This window comes from Schistocerca nitens, chromosome 3 (genome assembly GCF_023898315.1).
Source record: "Schistocerca nitens isolate TAMUIC-IGC-003100 chromosome 3, iqSchNite1.1, whole genome shotgun sequence".
In the NCBI taxonomy this organism is placed as follows: Eukaryota; Metazoa; Arthropoda; class Insecta; order Orthoptera; family Acrididae; genus Schistocerca; species Schistocerca nitens.
In genome coordinates this window covers 252,961,300-252,975,705 of record NC_064616.1, presented here as the reverse complement: position 1 = coordinate 252,975,705, position 14,406 = coordinate 252,961,300, and positions in this window count along the sequence as shown.

The window sequence follows — 14,406 nt, the reverse complement described above, 5'->3', positions numbered from 1 at the left end:
TCCACATGGTCTGCATGACTGAGAACGCCATTTCCAAATTAATTCACAAAGTGTTAAGAGCTGTAAATAAGAAAATATTTCCATCTGGATTTTTTATAGTCTCTCCAAAGTACTTCATTGTTCCGATCATGAATCTTTCTTAGAAATAGTTTAAATTCCATAAAATTACTAGTATTACAAACAGCTGGTCTGAATCACACCTAAGAAACAGAATGCATAGTGTGACAATGAGTAATTCAAACCATTCTAGAAGAAGAGAAAACTTCAGAGATGGGAAAAACAGTGTAACGCCACATAGTTCAGTTTTGGTATAATTTTACTATCATGCATATTGGATGACCATCCACTTATCATGCAGAAAGCAGAACTGATAATATTTGCAGAAGACAGTACTGTGAGACTGAGTACTGTTGGGAAGAAATCATCAGGAGAAATTGTTGATCACACATTTCAAAGCATGAATCAGTCGTTCTCTGCAAACAGACTCTCCCTTCATTTCGATAAAACACATCACATGCTGTTTAAAAAGTCAGCTCAACCATCTGTTTATAGACTACAAACACAAGAATTTAAGTGTACTGCTCTTATTTATATTTTATATCAGATGCTCTTTAAGGTTTCTTGTACAGTAATTTTGAAGATGAAAGCTTGACCTTTGAAGTGTGCAAATTCTAATGTTTTTAGTCTGTAAATTGATTTTTAAAACTACAACCTCATATCCATTATCAAAAAATTCAAAATATCATAGACAGTTTTACCAAAACAGGGTATAACAGCACTTGTTAATGTATCACAGGGAAAGAAGCCAATGAATAAGTCAGATTGTTTCAAATTTTTCACTGTAAGTATTGGTGAATAAATGCATTGGAATAAACCAACTGTTGAGCTTCTCAAAGAGCTAAATTTAGTAACATTTGGTATATGCATTAAATACTGGTTTCAAAAACAAAAAAATGGACATCCTAATTTATTATGAACACTTATTGTCATAAATACTATTGGTATAATTTTCTGGAGACTAGAGTTAACTCATTAGTTGAAAAGAAAACGTTTACTGCACAAATATGTCATCTCTAGCACAGACACCTGTTAAAGGAGATTAGCCTTCTAACCACAACTTCAGTATACAATTTCAAACAGTCCACTAACCATATTTCATATTCTAAACTGAAATTGTTTCTTCTGGGAAGCTTCCTTTATTCTATTGCCACATTGTTAATTAGATCTAGTAATTGGGTATCAGATAATGGTATTTACTTTTCTTCAACTTAAGTCTGTTTCATGAATAACATGGATAATACCAAACATTCAATTTTTATGTCAATTTATACCACTATACCATTTAGTACTCTATAAATGGTCATCATGTACAATGTGTAGATAACAAATCATACACAAATATCTCATAAACTGAGTCATTCAACATCATTTTCACAGAAACTCTACCAGTGACCTATGGAACATGGAATTAACTAACTTACACACTGTTAACAGATTTTTTGATACCAACACACACTATCTGCTCATTTAGAATGGGATGTGATACCTGATATTTAGGAAAGTTGACTACAAAACTGGATGGTCGTTAATGAAACTAAGCCAACTGCGGCACTTACAGGCTCTTGAATTGTTTTTAAGGAAACTCATCTAAATCATACATGATTTGTTTTAAATTTTCAGCTGCATTTACTGTCTCCCTTAGTATGACACAGTAAAAATGAAGTAACAGACTGATGAAGATAATACGTACAATTAAATCATGAGCTTTTACTTACTTATGCACTATTTACAACATTTCAGTGTTAACAATGATTGAATATGGTAAAAGGTATTAAGCTATTAGAAACTTGCAAGTATTACATCAAATGCTTGTTGTAATTGTTATGGACAGTTAACCAAGTGAAGCATTGTTAATAGCAGTGGATGTTCTTTTTTCAATGATCTGATTTCTATGCATTAGACTGAAAATAAGCTCAGTACTAAATAATGTTATGTCTTCTGACATTTATAATATCTTTTATGAAGTTTTAAACAAAGCTGAATTGCTTAGGAGTTGTACATAATCAGAAGTTTTTGTGTGTCTGCTCTTTGGGCTGCTTGCAGTCCAGGCAGCATTAATAAAAAAAGTAATACTTTCTTCTAAAATAACATTTCCTAGGTGGAATTCTACTCATTTTTATTGTCTGATAGTTAAGCATTTTTCAAACTCTCTTCTTCAAAGAAACCTTTGTTCTTCCCATGATAGGAGAATGCACGTAACAAAGAAACATGCTTTAAATATATCTAAGTACCTTAGATTTCCTTTGTATGATACGGGGTAATACAAGCCACCCAGAGATGAGTTTCGGTTCAAAGCTTGGGAAACTTAAGGCTGAACTCATTAAATTGTGTTTTTAAAATATATAATACTTCAGTTGTTGACTAATCTTATTATTTACTTCGAATGCAACCACTGGATTAATGAGAAGACAAAATATAGGTCCATTTATTTGTGCAAAATTATCAACTTTTTTAATTGTAATAAAATCATTAAATAATAATCCTTTGCGTTTTATGCAATAAGAACAGCCATGTTTAAAGATCAAGTTATAGGTTTCTTATTTAATTTTTGTTTTACTTTTAATCTGAAACAATGATCTTATTACTTTGGTATTCTCGCACTCAGCACTTCTGTGTTATCTTCACTGAAATTTGGAAGTACAAAAGTTTTATGGCAACAGTTATGGGTGAAAAATAGGCTGTGGCGTAGCATCGTTTAATCACTCATTATGAGGGTAATATTTATTGCTTGCGTATATGCTGTGCAAAGATATAGCCCAAGAGTTCTGTTTCTGTACTGTGCACAAACCATATGGCGCGTCAGTGTGCAAGCATGTATCGATGTCACTAAACCGTGGACCTTGTCGTTGGTTGGGAGGCTTGCGTGCCTCAGCGATATAGATGGCCGTACCGTAGGTGCAACTATAATGGAGGGGTATCTGCTGAGAGGCCATCCAAACGTGTGGTTCCTGAAGAGGGGCAGCAGGCTTTTCAGAAGTTGCAGGGGCAACAGTCTGGATGATTGACTGATCTGGCCTTGTAACGCTAACCAAAACGGCCTTGCTGTGCTGGTACTGCGAAGGGCTGAAAGCAAGGGGAAACTACAGCCGTAATTTTTCCCGAGGGCATGCAGCTGTACTGTATGGTTAAATGATGATGGCGTCCTCTTGCGTGAAATATTCCAGAGGTAAAGTAGTCCCCCATTCGGATCTCCGGGCGGGGACTACTCAAGAGGACGTCGTTATCAGGAGAAAGAAAACTGGCGTTCTATGGATCGGAGCGTGGAACGTCAGATCCCTTAATCGGGCAGGTAGGTTAGAAAATTTAAAAAGGGAAATGGATAGGTTAAAGTTAGGTATAGTGGGAATTAGTGAAGTTCGGTGGCAGGAGGAACAAGACTTTTTGTCAGGTGAATACAGGGTTATAAATACAAAATCAAATAGGGGTAATGCAGAAGTAGGTTTAATAATGAATAAAAAAATAGGAGTGTGAGTAAGCTACTAAAAACAGCATAGTGAACGCATTATTGTGGCCAAGATAGATACAAAGCCCACGCCCACTACAGTAGTACAAGTTTATATGCCAACTACTTCTGCAGATGATGAAAAAATTGATGAAATGAGAGAAAATAAATTATTCAGGTAATGAAGAGAGACGAAAATTTAATAGTCATGGGTGACTGGAATTCGAGAGTAGGATAAGGGCGGGAAGGAAACATAGTGGGTGGATATGGATTGGGGGTAAGAAATGAAAGAGGAAGCCGTCTGGTAGAATTTTGCACAGAGCATGACTTAATCATAGTTAACACTTGGTTCAAAAAACATAAAAGAAGGTTGTATACATGGAAAAACGCTGGAGATACTAGAAGGTATCAGATTTAGGAACTAGGTTTTAAATTGTAAGACATTCCCAGGGCCAGATGTGGACTCTGACCACAATCTATTGGTTATGAACTGAAGAAACTGCAAAACGGTCGGAAATTGAGGAGATGGAACCTGGATAAACTGACTAAACCAGAAGTTGTACAGAGATTCAGGGAGAGCATAAGGGAACAATTGACAGGAATGGGGGAAAGAAATACAGTAGAAGAAGAATAGGTAGCTCTGAGGGATGAAGTAGTGAAGGCAGCACAGGATGAAGTAGGTAAAAAGACGAGGGCTAGTAGAAATCCTTGGGTAACAGAAGAAATATTGAATTTAATTGATGAAAGGAGAAAATATAAAAATGCAGTAAATCAAGCAGGCAAAAAAGAATACAAACGTCTCAAAAATGAGATCGACAGGAAGTGCAAAATGGCTAAGCAGGGATGGCTAGAGGACAAATGTAAGGGTGTAGAGGCTTTTCTCACTAGGGGAAAGATACATACTGACTACAGGAAAATTAAAGAGACTTTTGGAGTAAAGAGAACCACCTGTATGAACATCAAGAGCTCAGATGGAAACCCAGTTCTAAGCAAAGAAGGGAAAGCAGAAAGGTGGAAGGAGTATATAGAGGGTCTATACAAGGGCGATGTACTTGAGGACAATATTATGGAAATGGAAGAGGATGAGATGAATATGAAGTGGGAGATACGATACTGCGTGAAGAGTTTGACAGAGCACTGAAAGACCTGAGTCGAAACAAAGCCCTGGGAATAGACAACATTCCATTAGAACTTCTGACTTTCATGGGAGAGCCAGTCCTGACAAAACTCTACCATCTGGTGAGCAAGATGTATGAGACAGGCGAAATACCCTCAGACTTCTAGAAGAATATAATAATTCCAATCCCAAAGAAAGCAGATGTTCACAGATATGAAAATTACCGAACAATCAGTTTAATAAGTCACAGCTGCAAAATACTAACGTGAATTACTTACAGACGAATGGAAAAACTGGTAGAAGCTGACCTCGGGGAAGATCGGTTTGGATTCTGTAGAAATATTGGAACACGTGAGGCAATACTGACCTTACGACTTATCTTAGAAGAAAGATTAAGGAAAGGCAAACCTACGTTTCTAGCATTTGTAGACTTAGAGAAAGCTTTTGCCAATGTTGACTGGAATACTCTCTTTCAAATTCTGAAGGTGGCAGGGATAAAATACAGGGAGCGAAAGGCTATTTACAATTTGTACAGGAACCAGATGGCATTTATAAGAGTCGAGGGGCATGAAAGGGAAGCAGTGGTTAGGAAGGGAGTGACACAGGGCTGTAGCCTCTCCCCGATGTTATTCAATCTGTATATTGAGCAAGCAGTAAAGGGAACATAAGAAAAATTCGGAGTAGGTATTAAAATCCATGGAGAAGAAATAAAAATTTTGAGGTTCGCCGATGACATTGTAATTCTGTCAGAGACAGCAAAGGACTTGGAAGAGCAGTTGAATAGTGTCTTGAAAGGAGGGTGTAAGATGAACATCAACAAAAGCAAAACGAGGATAATGGAATGTAGTCGAATTAAGTCGGGTGATGCTGCGGGAATTAGATTATGAAATGAGGCACTTAAAGTAGTAAAGGAGTTTTGCTATTCGGGGAGCAAAATAACTGTTGATGGTCGAAGTAGAGAGGATATAAAATGTAGACTGGCAATGGCAAGGAAAGCGTTTCTGAAGAAGAGAAATTAAGTTAACATCGAGTATTGATTTAAGTGTCAGGAAGTCGTTTCTGAAAGTATTTGTATGGAGTGTAGCCATGTGTGGAAGTGAAACATGGACGATAACTAGTGTGGACAAGAAGAGAATAGAAGCTTTTGAATGTGGTGCTACAGAAGAATGCTGAAGATTAGATGGGTAGATCACATATTTAATGCGGAGGTATTGAATAGAATTGGAGAGAAGAGAAATTTGTGGCTCAACTTGACTAGAAGAAGAGGGGATCACAAATTTAGCATTGGAGGGCAGCGTGGAGGGTAAAAATCATAGAGGGAGACCAAGAGATGAATACACTAAGCAGATTGAGAAGGATGTAGGTTGCAGTAAGTACTGGGAGATGAAGAGGCTTGCACAGGATAGAGTAGCATGGAGAGCTGCACCAAAACAGTCTCAGGACTGAAGACCACAACAACAACAACAAACCGTATATTAACGTTTGATTCTATTTTTGCCTATTTCAATACACCGATTGTAATAAAACTTGACACAACATTTTGAAATGGTAATAGTGATTCACCATTCAAGTGTCAAATAGATAACTTTAATAGTTGCTGAGCTACAAAAGTGTGCATAAAACTCGATATCTCCAGTCTTGAAGGATTCATTCCTTGATACATTGACATCACATTGTATACAAATCAAAGAATGAGTCTAGTTAAGCAGCTGATTGTCAAGTTGCCAAAAATTGTTTTTAACTGCCAAGAAAAGATTTACACTGTAGTAAATATTTCAGAACATTTTTATTCATGTGAAGCTATTTTTGGTAAATAATGTACTGTTGTTGAGATGTCATGTGGTGCAATGAATGAACATTGTATGTGAAGAATGAATCTTAAAACTGTAAGTAATTAAGCACTGATGAGTGTGTAAGTAATTAAGCATGTATGAGTGTTGTTCAATCATGCAGTGAATAATGTACACAGTATGAAAGGCATTTGGTAAAACATCTGATATTTTTCTTAAGCAAGTATTATCCTTACTTCCGTCCTTCAGATATGTAAATACTGTATACAACCATTTTATGTTTGTACAGCTATCTGCGCACCTATAATTTGTCAAAATTCGAAAATTAATGAAAGGCCTAAGATTGGTCTGGAAGAGGAAGTACCTAACTATACGAGGGCAGCAACAAATCTCATTGGCCGTAGTTAACCTCAGTCAATAAAAAAGAGTGACTGCGTGGCTCAGTCATTGAGGAGCGATATGCCTCAAAAGGCCCTGGAATTTGGTAAAGTGTTCAGTACTCTATTTTGGTGAGAAAATGTGTGATAGAGGTGAATATAAAACGGACATGATTACTAAAATCTGATTTCGACGCTTTCCCTCAAAGTTTTGTTAGCTAAATTGAAAATTTTCTTTCAGTAACATAGATTACCACAGCAATAAAATAACATGGGTGATTATGCAGCCATTGCTTAAAGACATTAACACTCTAAGCAGTAAGGAACTGTGTAACACTTCAGTGAGCGGTGTTAATCACTGAGTACCATAGGAACATATGACTAATAACGTACTAATTTTGTTGTGGTTTCTAATCTGAAGGTCGTGGATTCGGTATGGATGCTGATTGTAAGTGAGGGGGTATAGTTGAAACAAAACGGTAAAAGAAATGCATAACAATTTACGTTTTTACGAAGAACTAAACACTGAAAAAGTATACTTATTATTTAATACGTAATTGGTGGAAGTGTATGTCGTTATGAGCTTACCTCTGTTAGAGAATGTGGATCTGAAGTGTAGAACAAACATGCAGCAGATTAACAGATAATACAGCAGTTTAGGGACACGTCCAGTAAATTAATTATTGTACAGCTTCTCTTGAATGAGTCATATTGTTTGCAGTCCTAGATCAAGCAACGGACTTTGTAACTCACTGAGGTAAGAGAGCAATAAGGAAAATCAAGTGACGCCGTGAAGCTCTGTAGGAATAATGTTTATTTGATGAACAGCTTTTTACCTGTAATGGCACGAAATTTTTGTGAACCTAATTGGAAGGCTAATAAAAAGCACTTTTATCCCTCTAATTGTTGTTTGAAAATATTTCGTGAATACTAACAATTACTTTGGACGTTCTTATCATCATACACGTGTTCACCCGTGAAGATAATGATGTCAAAACGCTGCAAATATTATTTTTAAAAACAACATTCACAAATCTGTTCAGCAATAGGTTCCAACGCAGTGCTTATACGCTTACTCTATACGTAGTTCAGCCGATTTATAATTTTTCCGACTTGGTCTGGCTTGTCATCTGAATCTGAGCAGGTTCGGATATAAAAGTAACCTATGATTTAAGCAGTGAATCCAAGATACACTATGTGATCAAAAGTATCCGGACAACTGGCTGAAAATGACTTACACGTTCGTGGCGCCCTTCATCGGTAATGCTGGAATTCAGTATAGCATTGGCCCACCATTAGCCTTGATAACAGCTTCCACTCTCGCAGGCAACGTTCAAGCAGGTGCTCGAAGGTTTCTTGGGAAATGGCAGCGCATTCTCGATAGAGTGCTGCAGTGAGGAGAGGTATCGATGTCGGTCGGTCAGGCCTGGCACCAAGTCGGCGTTCCAAAACATCAAAAGGTGTTCTATAGGATTCAGGTCAGGACTCTGTAAAGACCAGTCCATTACAGGGATGTTATTGTCGTGTAACCACTCCACCACAGGCCGTGGATTATGAACGGGTGCTCGATTTTGTTGAAAGACGCAATCGCCATCCCCGAATTGCTCTTCAACAGTGGGAAGCAAGAAGGTGCTTAAAACATCAATGTAGGCCTGTGCTGTGATAGTGCCACGCAAAACAACAAGAGGTGCAAGCTCCCTCCACGAAAAACAAGACCACACCATAACACCACAGCCTCCGAATTTTACTGCTGGCACTACACACACTGGCAGATGACGTTCACCGGGCATTCGCCATACCCACATCATGCCATCGGGTGGCCACGTTGTGTACCGTGATTCGTCACTCCACACAACGTTTTTCCACTGTTCAATCGTCCAATGTTTACGCTCCTTACACGAAGTGAGGCGTTGTTTAAGATTTACTGGCGTGATGTGTGGCTTACGAGCAGCCGCTTGACCATGAAATCCAAGTTTTCTCACCTCAGACTAACTGTCATAGTACTTGCAGTGGATCCTGATGCAGTTTGGAATTTCTGTGTGATGGTCTGGATAGATGTCTGCCTATTACACATTACGACCCTCTTCAACTGTCGGCAGTCTGTCAGTTAACAGACGAGGTCGGCCTGTACACTTTCGTACTTTATGTGTCCGTTCACGTTACCAATTCACTATCACATCGGAAACAGGGATGTTTAGGAGTGTGGAAATCGTGCGTGTAGACGTATGACACAAGTGACACCCAATCACCTGACCACGTTCGAAGTGCGTTAGTCCCGCGGAGCGCCACATTCTGCTCTCTCACGGTGTCTAATGACCACTGAGATCGCTGATTGGGAGTGCCTGGCAGTAGGTGGCAGCACAATGCACCTGATTCGAAAAACGTATGATTTTGGAGGTGTCCGGATACTTTTGATCACATAGACTATGTGAGATATGTGAAGATTTCTGCCTTTAGCTAGAATACGTACTTACATTAAACAAGCTGAGATACACTTTAGTCCACATTTTCACAAACTATAACAGTGACAATATAACGCAACATTTCAACTTTTGGACGCGCTGTTTACTGGTAACGAAAAACACAGATTCAGTCAGTTTAGTATGCTGTTAAATACCTTGTAATGTCAATTAAAACAGACAGATTAACAAAGTTCTATGGATCAATTTGAAAACGGAATAGATTCTTTAAAAGTTTCTCTCAGTGGAGTTCGACAATGTAACTATGGGCTGGTCTTTTTGGTACGTTATGCATTTTGCCAGTAATAAAGGTTTTTGCAATTTCAAACACATTGTTTGTTCAAACGCGCATTACAAGTTTCTGAAATACAGGAGGAGAACAATTTGTGCAGCGTGAGGTGTTTTTTATTATTATACATCACTATGTAATACTAATTATGTTAAGAAGCATGTACTGAATTCTAGTAGTCTCTTTCCTAGTATCACTCTTATATTTTGGTCTTTTGGTACGGGATATTGTGACTTTTTGTTTACACAAACATGAATTTTTATTCGCATCAGGATGTTGAGTGAGTCGGGCGTTAAATACCCATATGTAAAACGCATATTTTAGTAGTTTCTCTTATGAATCATGCGATGTATACATTTCTCTGCCAGGCACCTGTGTGAGTGAATCAGTAAAAGTGGGCATACCTTTTACTAAGCACTTTATGACTGTCTGAAATGTACATCAAAAATGGTTCAAATGGCTCTGAGCACTATGGGACTTAACATCTGAGGTCATCAGTCCCCTAGAACTTAGAACTACTTAAACCTAACTAACCTAAGGACATCACACACATCCATGCCCGAGGCAGGATTCGAACCTGCGACCGTAGCGGTCGCGCGGTTCCAGACTGAAACGCCTAGAACCGCTCGGCCACACCGGCCGGCAAATGTACATCAAGTTTTAGTATTTTAACACTGTGAGCTGTATTCGAAATGCTTTGTTGTTACAGATAATAAACAGCCAACAGTAAATGATAATGAGTGAAATATTGTAACAGAATAAAATCTGTAAATGACAGCGCTCTCATGCATAACAGCCACTAAATTACATGACTGCTGAAGTTCATAACGATGTTTTATAAATACGTAGGTACACTGAAAGCCAAGGATGTATACAATTGCTTCAGACTGGAAATGCAATGAAAATGGTGTGCATGGCACGAGGTCGTTGTAACGGAGATATTTACAGACAATAATCATCGTATGGACTGATGTCTCTATAACTGTTTATTCAAATTAAACATTAATTTTCCATAACAAACGTTTTACATCTTGGAAATACTCTAAGAGAATGTGCAGGCAGGGGATATACCTGACAGTGGTCGGGGACCTTAGTGTAGATTGTGTTATTTTCCCAAGTATAGCTAAATGAAGCTGGTCCATCAATTGCTTTACGTTAAAAAATATCAAATCGTTAGTTTTAAGTTTAGGGTATTACAAAAATTAGAAAGAATCGGGTCACGTGATAGAGATTTCGATTGTAAGAAAACTTTCACTTTCTTGTTAACTGGACACTGTTTCGCAGTGTTAATGTCTTAGAGGAAACATATTCTTGATCATTCTTCAGTTATAAAGCGATGGTTATCGTAAATAAAAACTACAGGTTACCTATATAGTTTTCATTCAGACTCTTACTACTCTTCGTTGTTGGATATCAGCCGATAAATCACCGCTTGGGTGTTGAATTATGACCAGCGAGGGCATTCATTGTTAGAGAGAGATTATCTTTAACAGTTGTTTTACCTCCAGTGATGGTATGTCGGCTTAAATGTGAGTAATGTGTTCAGACGCAGCAGTATCTCGGTAGGTAAGATCCTATAATTATTACGTCTCGAAGCAGAGATGAGAATGGGCGTTGCTTATCGTTTATCCGGAGGATACGAGCCTGAACTACCATTAATACGTCAGAACACCTGCTAATTATGATAGAGGGTTGCGCCGTCTAAACGCTCCAATCACATGCAATGATGACATACTCCGGCAAGATCGTTCACAGAGGAAATTTACGATCGCACATCACGTATTGCAGCACTTTCGCTTCTCATGCAATGCGCCACAAATAACAAATCTTCGATCCAAAAGTGATAGACTTGTTGGACTTTAGTACTGTGTGATCTCAGTGACGGCATGTACATTATATGTGTTATGAAACAGAAAATTCAGCGATATAGATGGTTTGCTGAACCTTTATGTTGAAGTTACATCACACATACTACAGTAGCTCACATTAACATGATATGAACTTGCGTACCAAACAAGATGAGTAAAAAAAATAGTATAATAATATGCGCTGTCCACAAAAATATGTAAGGTGTTTCAGAATTAGATAGCGACAGATGATCCCTCTGGGACGATCGACGTGGATCCATTATCAAGTGTAATTTGCTGTTTTCTATCTCATGAAGAATATGAAATGAGGACGTGAGTGAAATGATAAGCAGTTCTGAAGTATAGTGTTCCAGGCTAAGCCACACTATAACTGCGATGACAGTTCATCTCATGTTCTCTCGGATGACGTTTTCTATATTTTCAAATCGCTCGATGATATCAGAAGAAAAGAAAATTGATATAATGGATTTGTTTGTTAATACCTGGTCGCATAATTTCGTAATTTCATAATTTTATTTGAAAAGTGAACTGTTAATATACTCCAGTATTTCACTTTCGCTTTACAAGCTGTCGATTTCCATGAAAATTGAATATTGTGAAACACGTGTCATTTGAATTCTCATTCATAGAAATGGTATAAGAGCAGGAGAACGGGCAATGCAGTAATTGTAGAATTGCTAATTTTGGCATTAACTATTCCTATGATGTTATAAGGCAGCTTGATGTAAATGTGATGAAATGTGGGTCCGCTTGTTGGAATAAGTTGCACTTCCCAGACCTAATCTTCGTCTCTGCGTCATTAGGCTATGGCGGGGAATACAACAAACCTTATAATTTGTTGTCTGTAGCGGTAAGTATACATTCGTACTGAATAATGGAAAGCCGTACATGTCAACTTTACTACATGATTTCTGCAGGTCAACGAATGTGATATTTTCCCTGGTTGGAAGCTCGACTAACTTTTGATAGAACTCCTCTTATTTCCTAACATCTGAAATGTAACAAAAGTTTTGAAAAACAATAATCCATTGATTTCTTCTTACGTTAAGGTACTTCCGTTATTCGTGGCCATTTTCTATTATTGTCATGACACTTCATAAGTGTTTAAAACAGATTTATCGTCATTCCCACTAAAGAACTTACTTCTGTACAGTAGTCTACACGCTGATTATCTAACGATATCGAGTGAAGATCGTGTAAAGGAGAATAATGTTTTTTTCTCTCTCCTATAATTCTGCTTTTACATCTGCATAAATACTCCTAAGGCCATTGTATAACGCATGGTAAATGGTACTTCTTGCTTCACTCGCGAATGGGACGCGAAAAAGGAAGGAAAGAAAGCACTCTGTGGCACGCCTCCGTATACACTTCAAACTCTTGTCATAAACGTATTGTAGTCTCTCAGGAAATACGATAAAGGCAGTTAATGTGTTCCACAGCGACTCAACACTATTGCTTCCACAAACACTTTCGATAGAAATTCGTGGAAGTAAGCTCGTATTTCTACTACTGTTTCCTATGTATTGTCGCCCAGCACTGCTGTAAAATTCTCGTACCGACTGAACCGGCTGGTTACAGAGACTTTCCTCTGCTTAAATCCGACCTGTCGAGGATCCCAACCACTGGACTGATTCTACTGAATAGGTCAGGTAAGATTCTTGTACGACGTCTCACCTACAGTTGCACTATACTTCTCTAAGATTCCCCCAGGCTTTGATTCATATGAGCATTCGCAGTTTAGGCTAAGGTACTGAGCTGTACATCAGTTAATGGTCACTAAAATTACTGCAGCAGGAAAGAAAGCAAATAAGGAAATGTTACTTATTGTACATATAGAGTAAAATAGGAATAATACTCGACTCAAACTCCGTCCGAACAGGTCTCGGAAGGCCCAACGGCACCGACAGACCACCGTGTCATCCTCATCCCTTAGGCGTCACTAGATGCGGATATGGAGGGACTTGTGGTCAGTACATCCATCTCCCAACCGTTGTCAGCTTTTCAGACCGGGATCGCTATTTCTCAATCAAGTAGCTCCTCAAGTGGCCAGAGTGCACCTCGCCTGCCTACAGCTCTCGGCTGATGTGGACGGTCTCTCAGCGAAGTGCTAGCCAGACCCGACAGCGCTTAACTTCGTGGATCTGACAGGAACCAGTGTTACCACTGACGCACGGCCGTCGTCATAGTAGGAATAATACGTGATTAAATTTGTAGGTGATCTGGAAGTGTACAGGGTAAGAAATTTAGTACACAAACGCTCTAACCCGATTGGACATTGAGTCAAGGTGAGCTCGGATGGTAGATATGGGTACGTTGTTCCACACTGCTTCAGTGTTGTGCCAGAGTTCATCCATCGTAGTGGCTGGTGAGTAGTAACGTGTTAGTCTCTCAGCAACCCATGAACACCAGTTTTAATAGTCTAAGAGGTCTGGAGAACTTACTGGCCAGGCCAATAGTAGAACAACGTCTGTATCTGGATGGGTCAGGACAGCACATTCAACACGATGTCTTGTGGTATCTTGATGAAAGGTAACTTCACGGAAACCCTGAAGACACGGTGCAGTCACCGGTCCTAACGCAGCAGAAACGAAACCCTTTCTGTCCAAGTTACCGGCATACCATCACGCTAAGTGTCGCACCGGCACCAGGGTGACGAATGAAATCTAACAATGTTAGATCTTCTCGGAGCCCCCACAGACGGGTACGCCGATCAAGGACACAGCTGAACAGCCGACATGGTGCCACTACTGTGTTGGGCGGAATACTGCTAGTGCGCCTCTGTCTGCTGCCATCTCAACAGAAGCCACAACAATGTCCACCGTGCTAACAGTCCGTGCTGTTCCAGACGTCGTCGTACTGTGCGTGTGAATTGTTGTTGTACAGATCGCTACTTTCCCTTAGCTTAAGTGACGCATTGCATTTACAATCGTCTGCATACATTTAGGACGAACTTATTTCTCCAATATCACGGTCACGTACAGTAGACGCTTAACTTTTCTTTGAC